We start from the raw sequence: 6,885 nt of genomic DNA, 5'->3' as shown, positions 1-6,885 counted from the left end.
GCCATGTTGCCTAAAAAAAATCAGAAAACATAATCCTGTACTTCTATAGGGTTTCAATGTTTATTTAGAATTGTATTTTTTTTCCTTCAACAAAACCAAAACATTCTAGAATATTTTCACTACTAGAAGAACCCCACTACAATGTAGCGGTTTGGTTATCCACCCGTCTAAATCTCCCTCCTCTTCATCCTGCCAGCTAAACCGCCTTCCCCCTGCCCCTAAACCCCCCCACTCCAACTCCCTCCCCCCAAATGCTCAGAATCATCTGAAATGCCGAGAAAAGTGGTTTACCCCCCCCACACTCCAACTCCCTCCCCCCAAATGCTCAGAATCATCTGAAATGCCAAGAAAAGGGGTTTTTAGCCATTTTTAGAAAATGCATATTTTGCATAATTATGCATAATTATGCATAATTATTTTTTAATTTTCTGCTATTTTTCTGGTCCTCTCTGAAACAATACCTACCACCTCCAAAAAAAATTAGGATCATAAGTGCATTTTTGCAAAAATGCATATATTTTGCATAATGCCAAAACATGAGTCCCAGAAATTTTTTTTTATATAAGTGAAAAAAATCAAAGATGCTCAGAATCATCTGAAATGCCGAGAAAAGTGGTTTTTAGCCATTTTTAGAAAAATGCATATTTTGCACATGTATGCATAATTATGCATAATTTTAATTTTCTGGGATGTTTCCCTTACTCTCTGGAACAATACCTACCACCTCCAAAAAGAATTTGGATCATAAATGCTTTAGTTTTCGGTCCCGCTATCTACACTAACACCACACACACACACTAACACCACACACACACACATTACGAAAATATGGGAGTAGATTACTATGGAAAACACAATTCTGTTGGTTTAGGAAATTGAAACGAAATGAAATTTGATTACATACACATTAACAATTACTCGGGATTCGAAAATTAAAGTTAAAATACAATATGAAAGCTTATCCAATTAAAGATGCAATATTAATTTTACATGATTTTATCATCCTCGAATATCTTATGATCCCACATATATTTGAGAAAAATGAGACAAAACAGCGGTGGAAATTGGTTTACTCTACGTTCAGTTTACACTTTGTGTCCTGGGGGGGGCCTATCCCGGGAACACCCCCCCCCACGAAGAGTGCCGTACTGCTTTTACAGCACTATCTATATTGTAGAGCAGTGTTTCTCAACCGGGGGTCCGCGGACCCCTAGTGGTCCATGGTGTAATTGCAAGGGGTCCGTGAAAATAAAGTATCTTTAAAAAAAAGATCCTATGACATTTATAGAAATAGGATTATTTTACTCAAATGTGACTGAGACCTTTATCTACCTAAACTATAAAGGGTAACAGGACTTTTTTCTCTAATTACATCTGTTTCACAAGTGTAATTTATTGTATTTTAATAAGAGATCTCGCTCCCGTTTGCATTGTTAAAAGTTACTGCATAAAAATTCTGTTGTTACATATATCTGAAAGTTACTGAATACATATTCTGTTTTGTTACATATATCTGAAAGTTAGTGCATAAGAATTCTGTTTTGTTAACTATATCTAAGTTACAACTGAAAGCTCTTATTTTTGCCCCAAAGAGTGAATAAATGCTATAATGCAATTTAAAATGCAGTTTCTACTGTTTCTATCAAATTGCAACCCCCCTCCCCCAACATCAGGTGGAGGGGTCCTCAGGGTAGAACAAAAATACGCAGGGGGTCCAGGACCCCAAAAAGGTTGAGAAACACTGTTGTAGAAAATTCGGGGGACAATGCAACCACAGGAACTGCCGCGGCCGGGAAGCGAACCCGTATCGCCCGCACCGCAGGAGGCATCGCTAACCGCTAGACTTAAGGGTCGGACCCGCGAGCGAGTGGCCGGCGTGTCTTCTTACCCATGCACGTTACGTTATTATTGCCAACGCCAGCATCGCGTCATCTAGTAACATTAACTTTTCACTGGGGTATCTCAGGGTGGCCTAATTTGGAGGTTTGCACTCTATACTCACGTTGGGCTAGCTAAGTTAGATGTAACTCGCTGACTCGGCTAAATAAACTACACAGTCACACAACCACGGACACGTGGTCAATGGTGGTCCGGAACAAAAATGTTGCAAGGCTTCGCTAACAAAAATGTGATATCCTCATCGATATTTCACTTACATGCTTGGGCGAAAGAAAGCCAGCTCCACCAGGACCCTGGATCCCTTTGGAGTCAACGAGGGACCGTCAAGTCGAGGTTTACTCTTTTATCCCCCCCCCTTAAGTTTTTAGCTTCCTCTTTTATCGTTGCTGTCTGTCTTAATACATTCAATTAGAGAGACAGACAGACGTAGCGAATTAAATCACGCTAGCGACACAGACATATTCATCTTGGAGCGAATTCGGGAGGCAACGCAACCACAGGAATTGCCGCCGCCGGGACGCGAACCCGTATCGCCCGCACCGCAGGAGACATCGCTAACCGCTCGACTAAAGGGCCAGACCCGCCAGCCAGCGGCCAGCGTGTCTTCTTATCCATGCACGTTACATTATTATTATTTTGGCTTTTCCTCCGTTTTTCTCCCCAGTTGTACCCGGCCAAATACCCCACTCTTCCGAATCATGGACACTTTATTTGTAATTTCCCACATGTACTTGCGCACATGAAGTGACACGAAATGCCGTTTGCCCCCAGCCCACAGCAGTGTAACATACAGACAAAAGCACACTCAACAACTACAAGAACACACATTCAAACTAACACATATAGCTACTACTACTACTACGGCTTTCGGTTGCTCCTGTCAGGGGGCGCCACAGCGGATCATCCGTTTCCATTTCTTCCTGTCCCCTGCGCTGTCACACCAGTCACCTGCATGTCTTCCCTCACCACATCCATAAACCTCCTCTTTGGCCTTCCTCTTTTACCCTTCCCAGGCAGCGCCATATTCAGCATACCAAACTAACACATATTTTTAAAAAAAATCACTGTCCAAGGGAACAAACGCCAGGCAGGATGACTGTCAGAACCACCTGTCTGCTTGGGCTAGCAGATAGCCTAGCCTGCCCTGATTACGTCCTGTCAGACCCCCCCCCCCCCCCCCCCGTGTTTTCTCCTCAGGCACAGCTCCGGGCAGGGGCCGTGGTCCTGTGGCAACCGGACGAAGCAGACCAAGCCCTCCCCGCCAGATCGCCCTCGGTGTTATCGGAACTGCCAGTCTGCATGGGCAAGCAGTTAGCTTAGCCTGCCCCGCTTCCACGTCCTGTCAGACCGCCCTCGGTGTTACCTCCGCGGGTGCAGCTCCAGGCAAGGCCGTGGTCCCTGGGCCCACAGCGCCAGCAGACCAAGCTCTCGCAGCCGATCCAGCGCAAGCTCTCCCAGCCAACATACGAAGACAAAAATTTAGACCCAGACGTGGACAAAGACACTGCATCAACGGTACTGGGTGAGGCCGCTGCAAATGTGAATTCGCACCGCCATCTTCCCACACCCGGCCCTCCCCGGTCGCTGCTCCAACCCCCACTGCCGATCCGGGGAGGGCTACAGACTACCACATATCCCCTCCCGATACATGTGGAGTCGCCAGCCGCTTCTTTTCACCTGACAGTGAGGAGTTTCGCCAGGGGGACGTGCCCCGACCGACCAGAGGAGGCGCTAGTGCAGCGACCAGGACACATACCCACATCTGGCTTCCCGGATGTGGGTAGGGACGCCCGACCCTTCCATAGGTAACACGGGCATTCGAACTACCGATCCCCATGTTGGTAGGCAACGGAATAGACCGCTACGCTACCCGAACGCCCGCATGTGAGTGGTTTTCGTACGTATGAAACCATAGTATGCGTCAAATAGTATGTGAAAAATACCCAGATGCCATACTACATCCAGAGAAGTTTCGGAGTACCCAAACCTTGTTTAAGTGTCTTGATATGTCCCATTTGTGCCCCTCCCACACCACAATACACATAAGTGATATAAACAGAACTCGACACTGTTGCCCACATACACTTTATTAGGTGTAACTATCTAATACAGGGTAGGACCTACTTTTGCCTTCAGAGCAGGCTGAATTCTTCCAGATATGGATTCGACAGAGTGCTGTAAATATCCGAAGGGGATTTTGCAGCTTTTTTTGGCCACACATTTACACTGGGAATACTATGTTCGACCTCATCCCAAAAGTGCTATATTGGGTCAAGATGTGAGAGCTGTGCAGGCATGTGAAGTAAACTAGTCACAGTCCAGTGTTCCTGGAGCCATTTTGAGATGATGCAAACTTGTGACATGGCACTTTGCCCTGTCGGAAATATCAGTTTGAAAAGGGATAGACAGAGACTATGAGAGGAAGCATCCGCTTGGCGAATATGCCTTGACATGTTGTAATGTTCGAATAATGCTTAACTGATATATTAAGGGACCTAATCAGGAGTGTCGCGGTGGGGGGGTGCGAGTGAGGCCCTGCTCATTGACATAGAGGTGCATGACTCACAGTCACACGTACATAACTATTTTAGTTCTATGCTGCACATAGCTATTCTAGTTCTACTGCATGTGCAATCTTGGTGCAATGCATTTTTAAAAATTAGGATAACACAGCATCATCATGTGCATGAAAAGAATCAGCTGTGAAACTACTGGCTTTACATCAGGGGTGTCAAACTCCAGGCCTCGAGGGCCGCAGTGTCTGCAGGTATTTGTTGCAACCATGCACTACACCACCTGATTAAACTAGTTCCTTCCCCTCCTTGATCCAGGAGGTGAGCTAATTAGTTAAATCAGGTGGTGTAGTGCACGGTTGCAACAAATACCTGCAGACACTGCGGCCCTCGAGGCCTGGAGTTTGACACCCCTGCTTTACATCATCAAGTCGGCTCAGCTGTCACTTTATTTTGGCATGTTGAAGTATGACAGCATGTTCATTCAAATTTTAGATAATTTTTCAGAATGGTCATTACACGTAGCCTACGGTCACAGTCACATCACGCATACAGCTATTCGCCACATCTATGGAAGTGTTGACAAATTTATCCAGCGATCCTCCCGGTGATTTATGTAATTCTTGCTTCTTTTTAAAAATGTTTTTCCTTTTCTGAGCACCTGGCTTGCGTTTACGAAATCGGCTGCGCTCTCGTGCAGCCGACATCGTTTCCCCTTCTTCTTCCTCAGAGTGAGCAGTGAGATGGAGCATCGCCTAGGTAACGGCGCAATATCGAAAATGGAAAAAAAATTGAATCATTTGTTAGATTTTTTTTCATGAAACTTTGACTGAATAATGGAACTGACACAGGAATTTCATTTTAGAAGCATGTTGGCTCAAGAACAATCATACAAATATTATATATATATATATAAAAAGGCCAGGCGCGAGGCCCTATGTGATCACACACTTCGCACATTCCCAAATCATTATACCACCGCCACAGAAAGTTGAATCTGTTCATCTGAACACAACCTATATTGAAAGAAATATTTCATCGCTTATCTAAGTGACCTCTTCAGTCTCAACTGACTGCAGGTATCCCCACCCTTATAAACAATACAGTGGCATAACGACCGAAACCAACGACCAGTTTCATATGCAAGTAGACGTGACCATTAACTAGAATTTCAATGGCCATGTGTACTATTCACAAAGGATTTGGGAATGGTCGCAATCACAGCATTGTAAGGGCCCAGACACACCAAACCGACTAGCGGCGATGAAGGCCGACTGTTGCGTCGCCTCACGTCGCCTGCCATCTGGGCCAAAAAGTAGCACTTGAACACACCGCAAAGACTACAGCCGACGGCCAACTAGCATGTACGTTCTGCACTGATTCGCTAAACCGAACAGCCAATCTGAGTGATCTCTCTCACTGACAGGCTCTGCTGATTCAACATGCTGAATCGTCCAAAAAGCTGCCAACAGGGGTTTGACTATTGCCGACGGTGCGGGACACATCACATAAACTAGGGTCACAGACGTTCACCGATGGCCCGACATTGGCCAATGGCCGACTGTCGACCTGGTGTGTCAGGGCCCTAAGATGGCAACAGATGTACTCTCAGGCAACCCCCCACCCCCCTTGGTTCAGGGATGGTCGTTCCCTCTTAACATAGATGGCCTCTTTGACTCCCCGTTCAAACCAGCATTCTTCCCTACCAAGGATGTGCACATCCTCATCCTCGAAAGAGTGGCCACTGGCCTGTAGATGGGTGTAGACTGTGGAGTCCTGGCCTGACGCATTAGCTCTTCTGTCTTGTGCCATCCTCTTGACCAGCCTCTGTTTGGTTTCCCTGTTGTACAAGTCATGGCAAGCCTCCCAGCACTTCACAGCATACACTATAATTGCTCCGTATGCGCCTGTGGACCCAATCCTTGGGGTGGACCAATTTGTTTCGGGGTTTGAAAGCAACCGAGACATGATGTTTGGAAAATATGTGTCTCGGCTTTTCTGACACTCCCTCCACATATGGAATCACAGCTGGTTTAAACATAGGCAGCTGTTGTCCTTCTCTCTTCGATCGGCTGGTGCACTATTCGGGCGTCTTCCGGGCTTGACAAACGCCCAGTTAGGACAACCACACTTAACCAGGGCCTGTTTAATGTGGGATTTCTCCCCTTCCCTGGCCGCTGTGTCAGTGGGGGCGTTGTCAGCTCGGTGGTACAGTGTCCTCCTAGTTTGTGCTCCAGTGGATGATGAGAGTCAAACCTTAAGTACTGATCAGTATGTGCTGGTTTATGGTAAACATCAACAATCAAATGTCCCCTGTCACTAATTGCAATTTCACAGTCTAGGGCTCTGACACACCAGGCCGACGGTCGGCCGTCGGCCAATGTCGGGCTGTCGGTGAGCATCTGTGACCCTAGTTTTTGCGGTGTGTCTCGCACCGTCGGTACTGGTCGGACCCCTGCTGGTAGTTTTTCGG

Source organism: Lampris incognitus, chromosome 1 (genome assembly GCF_029633865.1).
Source record: "Lampris incognitus isolate fLamInc1 chromosome 1, fLamInc1.hap2, whole genome shotgun sequence".
NCBI lineage: Eukaryota > Metazoa > Chordata > Actinopteri > Lampriformes > Lampridae > Lampris > Lampris incognitus.
This window is presented reverse-complemented; position numbering follows the sequence as displayed.